The sequence below is a fragment of the Buteo buteo genome, chromosome 19 (genome assembly GCF_964188355.1).
Source record: "Buteo buteo chromosome 19, bButBut1.hap1.1, whole genome shotgun sequence".
Taxonomy (NCBI): domain Eukaryota; kingdom Metazoa; phylum Chordata; class Aves; order Accipitriformes; family Accipitridae; genus Buteo; species Buteo buteo.
The window spans coordinates 14,488,492-14,503,750 of record NC_134189.1 but is presented as its reverse complement, the minus strand read 5'-3'; the positions used below and the strand labels follow the sequence as shown (position 1 = coordinate 14,503,750).

The 15,259-nt window shown below is 42.6% G+C and overlaps 1 protein-coding gene across 9 annotated transcripts in view; it reads right to left on the bottom strand.

Annotated features, from left to right (window-relative positions):
* The window catches only part of CALD1 (caldesmon 1), a 198,696-nt gene extending 183,646 nt beyond the window's left edge, over positions 1–15,050 (bottom strand). For 3 of the 9 annotated variants that reach the window (XM_075051280.1, XM_075051279.1, XM_075051283.1), the window contains exon 1: positions 14,873–15,015. The gene's annotated coding sequence lies outside the window, so the exon portion shown is untranslated. Of the gene's footprint in view, positions 1–14,872 lie in introns of all 9 variants that reach the window. The other 6 variants (XM_075051285.1, XM_075051287.1, XM_075051284.1 and 3 more) reach the window with 5 other exon arrangements.
* Between the last annotated feature and the right edge of the window lie 209 nt (positions 15,051–15,259).

Genomic DNA, 15,259 nt, shown 5'->3' with positions numbered 1-15,259 from the left:
CAATTAAAAGTTGCTAGAAGTACTGTATTGGGGCAATTCAGATTTTATTGTGCGTGTGTCATGGGGACACCCCAAAATTGGAATGATTACTTCCAAAAGCTGTTGGAAGTGCCTCAGAGTATAAATAGGAGAGTACCTATCACTTCTGATGTGCAACACCTCTAATAAGGTATTTTATTGTCTGTATGGATCATCTCTGAATAATGTACTGGGGATTTTCAGAACAGGCATTTTTCTTTAGTAAACTCTTTCTTTAGTACTCTAGTGAATGCAATAGCTTGTTTTAATCTTGAGGGATAGGGAGACAGTTGCTTTTTTTGCATCACTTCCAGAGTTGTATACTGTAGTGTGACGAGTAGTTAGAAATGAAATAAGCTTCGACAGAGGTAAACCTGGCCCGAGATTGCCCAGGTTTCAAATGCAATAAGCAGTAAAACCCTACAGTAGAATTGCCCAAAAGCTACTTAAATAAGTTGTCCAGAAGCTTTATATTGCTGTGATATTATTAAACCAGAAATAATATCTGATCAATAAAGCTGAAGTGAAGCAAGACACATACAAAATAAAGCAATCCAGTAAAAGAGGAAGTAATCTGGGATAGCGTTGTGACTCAGTTTTGTACAAACCAGCCCATTTCAGGGTTCATGCCCTTTTAGTACTGCTGGCACACCCAAAAGTTTTGAATTGACACCCTTGCCTTGTTAGGAAGAAAGTTGCTGAGAGCACGGCTAGCTCCCCAAAAGAGTTTCTAGGGATCAGTGAATTGAGAAGGTGAACATTGGGCAGTGATTTAAGTCTTTAGATTTAAGACAACAGTCTAATTCAAGATCTAATCCTTCAGAGTTGCAGCATACCATATTACTTCTATCCAGTCTCCTCGATTCCTATTCCTTACAAAAAAACAAACAAACAAAAAAAACCAAACAACAAAAAAAAAACCCACAACCACACCAACCAAAAAAAAACCCTTCCTGATTTTACCTACAGAGCTTAATTCAGCTTGACAAAGCTTCATATTTGCATTGGGAATTTGCACTTAACATTGGGCATCCCAGTGAGATGTTTTGCATAATGCGTATTGTAGGTCACATTGAAACAGCACGCAATGGACTGGAACAAGATTCAGCTGATGCTATCCATATAAACATTGTAAACCACTAATTGCATTTCTTTTTAATGAAGAAAAAATGTATAAACAATTTCCATTCGCAAAAATCAGTGATTTCAGCTGGGTGGAATTCTGCAACTGCCTCTCTTCATCAAGCAGCCAAGTGGGGTAGCCACTACCCTGTTTATGAATAATGAATAGGGGCATTATGTCCTTACAGAAAATGTATATGGGTAAGGAGGACAGGTCGTCTTTTATGCACACAAGAACGCCAACACAAGTGAAGTGTGTTTGTTTTCTACCACTGGTGTAAATGTCAAAATGTAATTTATAGCGATGATATAAACGAGACATACCATCTCTCATCAAAAACGGCCCGTCAGTTGAAGCCAGTTGCACCTGTATAAATGCAAAGTCACATTTGGTACATAAAGCTTTTCTTTCTGGTATTTCAGAAAGATACTGTTATGCTCTTTCTGCAGCAGGCAACACAGAAGTTGTATGGAGAACACAGCTATTACCATGTAGCCTCTTGTCTGTCTCTGTCATAGACATGTTTCAGCATAAATTTGCAAGTGTTCATTTCTGACATGCTCATTTCAACTAAGGTGATGCTTATAGACATGGCAAAAATGGGTGCAACACCACCCATCTGAGCTTCTGCTATCTCTCCATCCCACAGTTTTCATTCCTTCACTGAAGTCCCACTCTAGCGCCAGACAGCCTTGTGCCACCTCTGCTTTCTGAAACCAGCATAACAGATGCACTGCCAACAGAGTCTATTGCCCATTTGCTGAGAATGCCTCCAGGAAATTATGAATAAAAGAATTTCTTAAAAGCATCCAATACAATAAATGTGGTACTAATACAGCTCCATGGATGTAGACCATCTTAGTATTCCCAGCAGCAGCAAGTATTCAGCAGCAGAAATCTGGTTCAGCATCTCTTACCCTGTACTTTTACTGATCAAAAATAAAACTGATCAAGGGTGGCCAGGCTACTTTGGACAGGTTTACCATAACACTCCATATTAGCCTTATACTTAACTAAACAGCAAAGGGGAAATTCAGCATATGTTGAAAGGCATCACATCTCATGACATCCAAGTCACTAGACAACATCTATTTAGGTCCTCTTCTCATAGAAGAATGCTCAGCAGATTCAGTATTGGGCTTTTTTTTCCTCCTCTAACACCTCTAAATGTATTTAAACTGCTCTTAAATTTTAATTATTCTTCACGGGCAAAAATTCTCCTGCTTACTTATCTATTCCTTTGTGGTCAATATGGTAGTCCCAGGAGCTACGTGAAAAAAGGTAAGCAAATAGTAGGCCTACAAATATTATGCCCTGGGATAACAGCATAGTTTAGACCTGTGCACCTTGCTGTAGGAGACAGAAGTCCTGATCTCTGCCCCTACCTCTTTCACTGACTTTCCACACGACCTCAGGCATTTTTGTCTCAGTGAAGGGACCTACAACATGCACATTTTTTTAACATGTACAGGTCAGGTTGAATTTGGCAAACTCTGTTCAGCTAAAGACAGTATTAAAACAGGAATAGGAAGTGTTTTTTAGGACACAAGCATGCCGGAAGCAAGCAGGAGAAAACTTTTCTGTGCTGTATTCAAATGACAGCTCTCCCACTGGAGTTTCTCTCTCTTAGCAGCACTTAATTTGCTTAGGAGGAAGATCCAGAGAGGACTAAAAATCTCATCACAAATCCTCTGAGCAATAGGGCCTCTACTTCATGCTAACCACTGTGAATCTGGCAAAGCATTGCAGCTAGCAGAAGTCATTTCTGCCTGATGGCAGAACAGCATCCTATATGAAACAAGTTGATGATCTCAGACTGGTTCTGTAAGAATATGTTTCTGCATCACCACTGGGAATAATTAGCAGTTGTATCACCACAGGGACACTAGCTTCTGCTGCACTTTTTCTGTGGACAATATAACTAGCTTTGGCTCAGATAGCGAACAGCAAGAACCCTATAATAGACTGAGAAGAGACTTGTAACCCCACTCCATAAGAACTCCCTTCTAAACAAGTGCATAGGGCCATTTAAAACATTCCCCATACTTTACTGCCTTCCCCCCCTCAATTTTGGCCTACAGATCAAGCTTAAATTACCATCATTCTGCTCTCCTTCAAGACTTCAAGTGAAAATGAAAGTTAATACTACATAACTTCATAGTCTTAAAATGTTTTCCCTCCATCACTGGGAGTACACAGCATCACGCTGCAAACGACATTACAATGAACCTTTACGCCATACGCCTGTAAACATCACCATTTCAAAGACGGAGCAAAGCAAAAAGCATCTGAAACCAGTGTTTACACTGGCGGGAAATCCTGCTAAATTCAGGGGACCCGTGTTTAACTCTAAATCACAACATTTCAAAACTCACACCGAAGAGGCTGCAGACTCTGGTTCCAGATGTGCCTGTACCTCAGGTGCTGCTGTACAGGAGAACAGCAAGCCGAACCACCAAAACACAAGCAGCAAGAAACCAAAATGACAAAACCTCACTCCTGGCCTTTCTTCACTCTTAATCAATACCTGTCACATCTTCAGCTGCATTTCCTCAAACCCACAGCAACAGCAAAACCCATCTCACTGTTGGGACCGTTGCTGTAGCACCCAAGCAACTTGCTTTCAAATAACAACTCTACTGGACTTCAAGAAGTTTTAAAGCTCTTCTCCCTTTTGAGACCAAAGCTACACTTTCAATAGAGCACAGCCACCTTCCTACAATTTTGCAAGATTTAGCTAAGCTGAAGGCTGAGCTTGAAAGAGGATGTAATTTTGCACAATTCTAAAGGGACATTTGACTCAAGAAACGTACGGTTCTTATTTCACTGCTTCCTTTGATAGTTTCAAGGCAGAATAATGGCACGTGTGGCGCTTTTGTCTGAGATGGCTTCACAATAATCAACACAACTGCTCTTTTAATTTGATATGGTTGAAATTAAGCGGCAAAAAAACCGAAGCTCCCTACAAAAGTCTTACTCTGCCATATTTCAAGGAAACATCAGAAAGCCAATGAGAAGGGAACTCAGCCCAGCACTTGGAAAAATTAGATACTTCTTTGGCCCTCCCTGGCACATTACCCCTATAGTTCATTTTGGATTTACACAGGTGCTATTCAAAGCAGAATTTGGCCCCTTTCTCCCAGGCAGCCTGACACATTTACTGCAATGTGCAGATATGCCCATGTATTTTATATGTATGTAAAGCACATTCCCCAAACTAAAAGCCTCTCTCAGAGAGTCTCCCTAGGTCTCTATCTCATTTTGGCCTCATTTACTCCCTTGCAAATGAAAAGCAGTTCCATTGAAGTCAGTGAGGTAACACTTGTATTAAACTCGTGTGAGATCATGTCAGAGCCATGGTCCATAATAAAACCAGCTGCTGTTAACTCTTCTACAAGTTTCCATTCATTAGGGTTTTTTTGCTCGAATTCACATGAGCAATATCCATGGGCCAAGAAACACATTTTAGAATGATAGCTATTTCCCCTTGCTAAAAACTAGAAAGTGCAGCAAACTATCCCAATCCTCACTGAAAAACTACAACTTATTGTATTTTGTTAATAAACAGAAGTGTTTATGGACAAAACACATGTGAATATACTTTAGGGAATCATCCTGCACTGCCTAGAGAAAAGGGACAAGATGACCTAATAGGTCTTTCACAGGTTTTCATTTTTAGTTTTGGATTTGGGGGGGGGGGGGGGGGGGGCTATAGCTTCTGGTATTTAATTCTAAATCAGGGAAAAACCTTGAATGTAAATATTTAAATTCAGCCTCAGTGACCTGTAAGCACTGAACCAAGATTGATGAAACCAATTCTATGCCTGCTAATGCCAACAGCCTTTCCATCAGTGACTTTCCATTGCCTTGAAGGGTCACAGGAGAGACAGAAATAACGTACTCTGATTATAATGTTTTTTCCAGTTAATCACACCAGTCTCCAGGCTTTCAGAACTGTATAACTGTATTCTGTCATATAAGACAGATTCATAGTCTGTCACCACTTCAATCTGTTCATTTATAATGAAACATATTTCCTACACATATAGTAAATTCCTTTCATTTTTTACTAAGATGAACTGATCTTTATCAGATACGCTGATACAGAAGGCAAACACAGCATTATTCCCTCCCCTCTTGTTAACATTAAGTTTCCTATATATTGATTCCAAGAAAGGAGTTCGCATCTATTACACAAGGTAGTGAACAGAAAGAAAAAATGCTGCTTATTTTGGAGAAACAATTGGGTGGTTAGAGCAGATGGCCCAAGAATGACAAACTTTTTGGTTTGACAAGTAAAGCAGCAAACATTCTTACTGACCATAGAAGTCCTTTATTAGACAATGGACTGAAGCTTTAAGGCAGTTCACAAGCAGCACAATAGGGAAGGGTGTTGTTCTAAAAAACTTTGATGGAAATCAAAACTTATCTTGTAAAATGATGACTTTGACAGCCTTTACTGAAGGACCCCAACAAACAGAGGGAAGGGGAGCTCCCAGTTAAGGCCTGTGTGGAGCAGCAGAGCTGAACATCACGAACTTCTGCAAAACTTCTCTACAGGTAGCCAGGAGGAGGTTGCACAAACACTCAGCTTGGCCACAAAATCACTTAGAGGTGGGAAAAGCAGGGGAAAAATTACTCCAAAGCATGCATAATTTACACTTTCCTCTTTTAAGAGGAAAAAGAAAAACAAAGCAGTCTCACATCTTCCATGTGGGCTCAGGAAGATCAAAGATAGCAAAAATAGAAGAAATAAAAAGTTTTTTCAACCACACAATAATATTTATTGCATTCAATGTGCTTGTTATTCAAGGACTTTTTCCAGAGCTTCCAGATACCACTTAAGAAGCTGATATAATGCAAGGTTTCTCACAAACCAAATCCTGAATGAAAAAATATGAAGGAGATTAGATATCTAGTTATTTTGGTGTCCAAATTTGCTATCCCTGATCCTCCCAAGAGCTGGAAAACAGAAGTATTCACATGTGTTACTATTGCATTACCCAGCTGTCACAACCTGACAGTGTTGCTTTCGGCCACATTAAGGTCCCGCAGTGGGCATGTCTTAGCATCACTTCATGGTAATAGTCAAATAATATCTCCTCAGAAGTACTGCTGTCCACAAGAGAAAAGCAGCAACATCTCAAAGGCAGCCTAATTTACACCCTCCCTCTCTGACTTAAAAGATCTGGACCTTTCAGATGCAGTTAAGGGAACCGGTTTCACCTTTAGCAGAATAATAATTAAAGAAACCCAAACCCACCTCTTCTCACTGAAGAGAGGTATCGGACATAAAGGACTACCCAAACAGAAAGGTCATTTTTCCCTAACACTGGAAACAGAAGCAGTGCCATGTGTCAAAAAGCAATTTTCTGGTATTGAGAAGCCAAACCACTTGAAGGCTGCCAGTCTAGCTAACCTAAACTGCCATGTAAATTTGTTATCACCCCATGGCAGGTCACCCGCAAGAAACTCTGCTTTCTTGACATGGACAAAAATTACACTTGTTGAAAATTGTGGAGGCACCCAGACGTATATGAAAATAGAAACTGAACCACACCTCTGTCGCAGAGCTGTGGTCCTTTCTGGGAGGCACAACAGCATTTTGGAGGAGCAGAAGACTGGCTTCAAATCCCACCAACCTGTCCTGTGGCTGACTACAACACCCAGTTTAACTGCCTCGGCTTAAGTGGCCTCAAAACATGAGTAACTGGATGGTGTGCAATGAGGCACATAGTCTGGGAGATCAGACTGATCAATCAGCCCTTCTCACCACAGAGATGTGGGTTTTCATCAAAATTACACAGGGGTAGGATCCCAGACATAATCTCTAAATCTACCAATATGACACAAACAGCATATTTCTAAGGTACTCAATGTAACACAAATGAACAATAAAAACTCTAGAAATTCTCCAGCAAGCAAAGAACCTTATGTAGCTCCATTGCTTCAGTCACTTAACTGTCTTTCTCCTTATGAAACAAAACACAACTAGACCAACTACTTTATTCCCATGATTTTGATGGCAGAGAGAGTACTGATCCCTAAACAAAATAAACTGAAAAGCAAGAATGTAAACACAACTGTGCTCCAATGACTTCACATCTTAATGTCATCTGTGTAAGGTTTCACTGCAGAAACTGATGTGGTGGAAGGAAAATCTCTGATGGGTGTGTGGAGCACTAGGGACCCCTTCTGCAACTCTCATCCAAAGCATGTTGCTCCCTTCCCCCCCCAAACTCATCCCTATTCATATACACACACACATTTCCTATTTGCTTCACTCCTATGGTCCCATCACACTCTCTGAAATACTGGCATTTAATCATTGCTTTTGCTAAAGCTAGTGCTTTATACCTGGTGAGGATAAGATTTTTGTCTGCTAATCCCAGCCTTTAGTCATATAAATCCACAATAGATGCACTGAAGACAGAGGAGCTACATTTATATATATACTGGTATAGGAAATGTCTTTTTCTTGTTTGGGTTATATAGGGGGAAGGAGAGGAAATAGGCTGGTGTGTCTGGTTTTATGGGGGAGGGTTAAGTGGCAAACCAAAGTGACTGCAGTTTACAGGGCTCTAAATAAAGGAACAACAAAAAAAATAGTTACAGAGCTTTTAATAACACACAGTGGAGAAAACTGCAAACAAACTGCAAGCAAAAGTTGCTGCTTTTCATTTTTATTGTCATAAGGCATTGCTCCTTGATTGCATACTGTGTCCAGTGAATAAGCCATTTACTATTGTGGTTGGAGTGAATGAAGCTCAGACCTTTCCCATATATGGCAGGGCCTTTTAATCACCAGGGAGCAAACGAGCAATGGAATTTTACTGGCTTTCTGGGTTTGCAGTGCCCTCTCTTGTATGAAATATCATTTCCCCGTGCATGCTCGTTACTGGGATTTTGACCCAATTTCCTGCTCCCGTTGTCCTTCAGGGGATGTGTAGAAAGCCAAACAAAACGGACCGACTTCTGATAGCAAGCAGCCCACTGTGAATTCTGAGTAACTCAAGGAAATCAAACAGATTTGCACCAAGATAACTGAGATCAGACACAATTTTTATTTTTTTTTTAAACAATACGGTTTACATCACTGTACAGCTGCTGAAAGCAAGATCAGATTCAGGCCAACTGATGCCCAGGTTAAAAATTCTCCCTCATTTTCACCAATGCAGCAGAAAACAGACAATTGATGTTTTAAGTTACTGGGATAGCGGTAGGGAAATTCTCAGCTGGCCTGCTTTTGTCAGTGTAATATACATTAGCCACAGAAACGTTTGGCTCAGTATCATCTGGATTGCCTAAACACTCTTATTCATATTTACAGCAATTAAAATGCTGCACTTCAGTCTTTATAATCCAAGTTTTGTTTGAAGTGGCAAAGCAACAGCTGTGGCTTATCAGACATCTGAATTAAACTCCTCATTTTCATAGCAGGGGTGTGGTTCTGTGTATGGGGCTAAGCTGTTCCCCAAAGCCATACAAAGCAAACTCACTCCTCTCTGAGGACCCAAGGGTGCAGCACTCCAAAGCCTCCCATGAAGGATGCTGACTGGGAGCATCCTCCAGCACCAGCAGGCTAAGCTACGCAGGTAAATGAGAGCTGACCAAACTCTCCCCCAGATCTCGGAGCTAACCCTGCCTGCTCCCATTTCCAAACATCGTAGCCAAGCTCTAGGAATTTCTTTTCCAAACCTACAAGCTTTAACTAGGCCAGAGCAAAGCCAAATTCTCCCCTGGCTCAGTGGCTTTTGAAATTGCTGAGAGAAAGCAGGTTATGACTAGGTCATTAGGAAGATGCAGACAGAAAGTCCTTAGCCTATGCTCCATCTCAGCTGATCCCACAAGACTGAGCAGAAGTTTTCCTCTGTACAACAGCTTGTATTAGAAAGTGATGATCTGGGCTACCACAGGAGCACTGCCATGTCCTCTGAAACAGTGAAGAATTAGAAAAGGTCCTGCCTTTGCTTCTGGGATGAGAGAGAGATTTTACCAGGGTGAACACTGTGGCCCAAAAAAAAAAAAAAAAAAATTGGGGAAGGGAGGAGGACCATTTCACCATTAGAGAGCTCACTGTCAAAGAAAAGAATGAAGTGGGAAAAGGGTAGTAACATGCCCTGTGGCAGTCAGAAAGACAACGGGAACATCAAAGCCTTGCAAATAAGAAACAAACAAGGGCCTGATCACAGACTCCTTCACTTGAGCAGAGCTCCCTTTGAAGACGACTGGAATCCAACTGGCACGAGCCTGCAGGACTGAACCTTGACTTCTGAAGGAGCACAGGAACCACTGCTCCTGCACTCGCTCTGTGAGGGTTCATCCAGCCCCACAGAGCTTCTCCCTAGCCAGAGCCAGCTGCTTCAGAGAAGGACATAAAACAAGCTGCCAACAAATCTCAGGACCTTTGTTTACAGCGCTGTCATAGGTTCGGGCTCCCTTAGCAGTTTGATGAATCGTGAGTGCTAGTTCTCTCTCACCCCAAAGTTATTTAACTTTTAAAAGTGCACACGGTGATTTCCATGCCCCTTAGATTTCCACATACTTGAAGGAAAATTGGGAAGGTCCGTGCAGGTGGAGAGGGGTGTGCATGCACAACATGCACGTACAAGTACATCTATGTGCAATGAAATTGTCTTCCTGCATTTAGCAATACCACCCCTTTTCATATTTGTTGGCCTACAGAGTTACTGTTCTGAATAGATCCAAAACCAGAGCATTTACAGCAAAACTTTATCTCCACAAATCTATTTATAATCCTTCTATGAGATAAATTCCAAAGATATTTTTTGCCATTTAAGGACATAAACCAGAAAATGTGCAAACGGGTGGGTTCCACTTTGCTTCACACCCTCCACAGCAAGTCTCGAGGGAAATGCTCTTTATTTGTATTCTGTACACAAGAGGGTGTGGAAACATGTAATGTTGTTTCCATCGCCTGAAATCTTTCCCTAATATTTCCCCCACTGCAGCCTGGCCTGGCCCCAGGAGTTACAATTTCAAATGCTCTCATCAACATGAAACTGGACAAGCAGATAAGGTTCAGCAGCTCGCTTAGTCGTTTCTCTTCCGAGCTTAGGAAACTATGGCGGGTCTGTAAGCAAAAGCTGTCATCCCACGGTTTTGGTACACGCATGAAAACTTCGCAGGAAGGCTCTGTCTCAGATGCAGCAAGCACCCAAGAAATTCCCTCCAGACATGGCAGAGTAGTGTCACTACTGAGCCTGGCCCACTTTGCATCTCATTCACTGGGCTTCAGCAGTTTTATACCCACTATCTAGAAGAATTTACTTTCTAGTAGAATACATATCTGTGCGAACAAACAAACAAACAAACAGTGTATGCTCTTGCTGGGAAATGAGTCAAAAATAAGGTTTTGGCCAGTACTTAAACTTGGCATTTTGGTATTACAAATTCTTCATGAACACTAATGAACTAAGCCCAGCAGCCCCATGGGCTAAATACAAAAAGGCACAGATTATCCTTTACTTGAAGATACAGAAACAGACACACAGCATTAAGTGACTCACTAGGTATTTATGACCACAGGAAAAAATTCAAAGGAGAAATTACTCCAGTGGCTTAAGATATGGTTGCCTCTTTCCTTTCTCTCTTCCCCCTGCTTCCTCAGTTATTTGTTCCTACCCCCACTGCAAGCCACCGGGACAGACCCTGCAAACACTTCTTCCTAGCTTCAACCCAAAGTCCCATAAACACTGCTATCGGCAGGATCTTCTGATCAGGAGGTGCCCCTATGCTTCGTGGACAGTTTTCCTCTCTCAAGGGGCAGATACAAGGGGCAGGGAGGGGGAAGAGGCATCAGTTAGCAGTGGTGGTTGCTGGCCATAGACAGAAGAGGTGGGTACCACAGCTCAGAGCCCACCTGCCTCACCACCGGGTAGCCCAGCAAGGCTGGTCACGGCTGTGGCTGGATGCACAGCAGTTGCTGGAAGACAAAGCGGTAGCCAGGAGGTTTGCAAGTAAGACAGTCCAGACAGTCCTGCATTCCTCGCAGGGACAGCTAGTGATGCTCAGGGAGAGGGACACGATAGGGACTGTGCTGCTAACGCTGGTATCTGCTTGGCAGCCAGGCTGCCAGCCCCACACCACTTACCAGCATTAAGCACAGTTCCAAAGAAAAAAAAAAACACACGAAAAGAAGCACTTTCTTACGCAGGATGTAAACCATGCGGCTAACATACCAGGGCTGGCAGCTAAATAACGGTGTTACATGCCCTAACCTTTTTGGTTAATCAAATCTGTTTCAAGAAAAGTAGGAGCAAGGTCCCCTGGGGGTGGGAGGGATCCCAAATTACAATGTACTGAGCATCCTTCCCCACTGGGCTAGCTGAACTGTACAAGAGCATCAGGAAAGGCCAAAAGAAATTGTTACATAGTTCAACTGTCCCATGACCTCAGTGTTTCATCCAGAAAGGTCAGACCTAATCTGATCCTCAAATGCCTTTGAGTCAAATTTCAGCCTTAGCAAAATCCTTGACAAAGCATTTGGAGGCATGCAACAGCTACAGCTTCCCAGCAAACGCCAGCACCAAGAGAGTAAGTGCTAGCATGTAGGTAGGTGCCTTGTTTCCAGTACAGATGCCCCCAAAAGCCATTCTCACCAGGTCACGGGGCTTTAAACCACCCAGGAGCTACGAACAAAACCAGCACACTGGCCTCTGCACATGCACATTTCTGAAGGTGAGAGCTCTAGTAAGGAAGCAGCTTTCTTGTTACAAGCTGCCAGGGGGTAGTTACTAAGAAAAGACAATTTTTAAAGAATGAAAACTTGCTTTGAAGATAGACTCCCACTCTTTGCATTCACAGGTCTGTCTGCCTCGGGCTTTGTACACCTGGAGCCCAATCCTGCAAACTCCCCATAAAGCTCCTCTCAAAGGCAACGAAGGTTCACAGGATTGTGCTTGCCATTCTGCCCTGTTACCTTTTTTGGTGCTTTCTCTGATACTCAGAAGAGTCCAGACAAGCACTGCAGATGGACAGCTAATGCCGCTGTCTTGGTCCTCTCTTTCTTAGGCATATATGGTTTCCTGTCCCTCTTTGTTCACACTCAGCAATCAAATGCACCAAGTTGTACCCTTGGCAGATAGGGGTTAACAACTGCACCGATCTTTAATACAAATTATAACTCAGGCAGCCAACAGAATAGGTCTCATGTAAGCAACCAGTGAGAAAGAATATTTTAAACAGTCCCAGGGCATTCAAGTGCTATTTGTCCTGCAGGAGGGAAGACCTGCAGGCTCCCACTTCTCTGCAATGAAAAAAATCACCCCCATAGGCAGGGCCACTCCAGCTGCACACAAGGAAGGGTGAAACAAGTAAGACTTCTTGACAGACCTTCCCTGTCATCTTTCTCTTCATATGACAGAAGCTACCTCCCAGCAGGCAGCCAGCAAAAAAAGCCTTGCTCTATTTTTCTAGTCGCACCATCTGGAATCAGTAGCACTGTGCCCTAACGCCATGTGGGTCCAGACGGATGCTGGCCACCATGCCTCCATGCCACATGTGGGCCCATGAATGAGACTTTGAGGAATAAGAAATCTTCCCATGTTAATGCACTTTAATTTTCCCTCTAACGTCAGCCAGAGCAACTTACAGCCCCTCTTTCCTTTCAAATCGCCTAGCTTTCAGTGTCACTATTGCATTGTGTATCAATGTTGGACAAGAAATAGAAGCACAAGGGAAGTTACTCTTTTCTCAGGCTGCTCCGTGTCAGAATAATGCTGTGAGCGTAAGAAGTAACAATTGTGGAAAACCCTTTATTCTCCTAATACATGCTTACATCACTCACTGTCAAAGCATATTCAGAGTACACAGGACTCCCCTTGCATCAGATCCTGCATCTGTTAATGATGGTATTGATTTCACCAAGACTAATCCTGTGAATGAAGGCTGTGGAATTGATCCTCTTGTCATTACATGCTGCAACAAAGAGGAGTTTTCAGGAAATACAAGTTATTTCAATTTAGTCTCTTGTTCACAGGCATCTTATCTGGTCTTTCTCCCCTGCCATCATAATTTAGATATTACATTAACGTGTGCAGGTTTTATTGACTAAGATACCTGCCTATCAGAAAGGTATCTGCCAAAGAAAGACCAACCTGTACTTTCTTCAAATATGTTGAGAATAGTTCAGACCTTCTTTACCTTAAAAGCAACTTAATTAAGCAAATGGACCACTTACTTGAAGTATCACTCTATTTGTCATCTATTTTAAAACAGTACATTTCATTGGTTTTGGTGTATGTAGTTTTAGGACCCCATCCTGTCTCTCCACGGCAGGAGAAAAAAAGATATGAAACTTGTTTGCAGATGCATACACTCACACAGAACCTACTGCTACGTTTAGTGAGACAGAAAGAATGGATGCAAGGTCCCAGGGTTCTTTGATAGCAAACCATACAAGCACAATCATTCACAGTATGGTACCTAAAATAGACAAATTATAATAAATACACAGTTCTCACAAAAGAAACACTCTGCCTCCTTATTTTCTTTGAGCTGCTGCCAAGGAGGGAATGTGTTATTTTCACAAATAATTCTCCTGTACGCCTTTTAGCAAGAGAAGCCTTCTCGGCTAGGCAAAATTGCATAAAAGCTGCGTACTCTGAAAATAAGTACTCCTCTGAAAACAAATACTCCACAAAAAGTCATTTTAAAACAGTTCTCGCCCATTCTGCCAAACAATATACACGAGAAAAATCAATTCTGTTGCTGCAGGTCTCGCCGGAGGTTACTAGTTTGGCCAAAGTCTGCTGCTCCCAAGTATCCATCTGCAGCTAACTTCATCCCTCCCTTCGTTTTCCCAGCTCTTTCTCTGAGAAATTCCCTGCTATGCAGAATATCGTGCTATCAGCAGCCAGCCTTGCACAATGCTTTCAATCTGTCCGAGCATGTCAAAGGAGCTGGGGAGGAAAGCCTGCTCGCTGGCTCTCCCCGGCAGCGCTCTGACTGACACAAATACAGACCCAGACTTTTAAGAGCTCCGGTCCCACCCAAGTGCATTTTTTTCTCCCCCTTTTAACAGGAAAGACAACTTCACAAGAAACATTCTGGCAATATGCTGCTGCACATGTTGAAGGCTGAAGACAAAAACGGATGCCATCTATTGTCAACAATACTTCTATGAAAGGCTGCCATGACGGACATCTGCTTCAGCAAGTATCAGATCAGTTACATTAACCAGAGCTTTACTGTAGCTGTATCAGTTACACCGGGAGACTGCCTTAACAGTCAGGCTGCTCTGAAAGCCCAGGTATTAAGTTGCAAAATTAAAAGCAATTCACCAGCCGTTACCATGCTAAAAACTTTTTCATTGCAATTCCTTTTTTCAAAAAAGAAAAAAAAAAAACAACAACCAACCACATAGGTTATTGCTCCCCTAACAAGCCTGCTGCAGGATCTCAAATAGAATAGGACCAGCACAGACCCTGCTCTGCACCCAAAGCCTTGCCCCCACTCCTTCTTTTTAGGGTCCACTGGGGTGGGCAAGCATGCAGCCCCTCCACCCGCCCGGCACAGATATCCCCCTTAGTTCACCACAAACATCTGGAAAGGGGGGCACAGAGAGAGGAAGGGAGGAAAAACAGTATCCGACACTTTCGCACTATTTCCACAGCTCGTTAGATTTCGCATGCTGCTTAATCTCTAGCCGTAACGCAAATGCAGTCAGACCAGCTCACTCCCGAACAAATACATATCTTAAGCCCTTACCTCTGGCTGAAAAGTTTTCAACTAGTAGGAAGGAAATGAATAACTGGCTGCTTGGGCAGGAGCACAGCAAGAAAGGCACACCAGCAGCCTCACACACAGCCCTATTCAATAAAACTACAGCTTTTCCTTGGCCCCTCCCAAAAGTCAATGCTAAGTGAATACATATCCCTTATGTTTACAATTGGCAGGCAGCGGTATGCATTGTCCTCAATTTATTCTAATAGGCAGCCAATGACTACGCACAAGCCAAGGTGGGTTCAGCCTGCCTGCAGAGATGCCTGTCATTCCCTAGGCATGCTCAGGAAGCCACTCATCAGAAAACCAAGACCTAAAAAGCTCCGAAAATTCATGCAAGCTGCCAAAACTGTCTTGCTACATGCCCTTTTT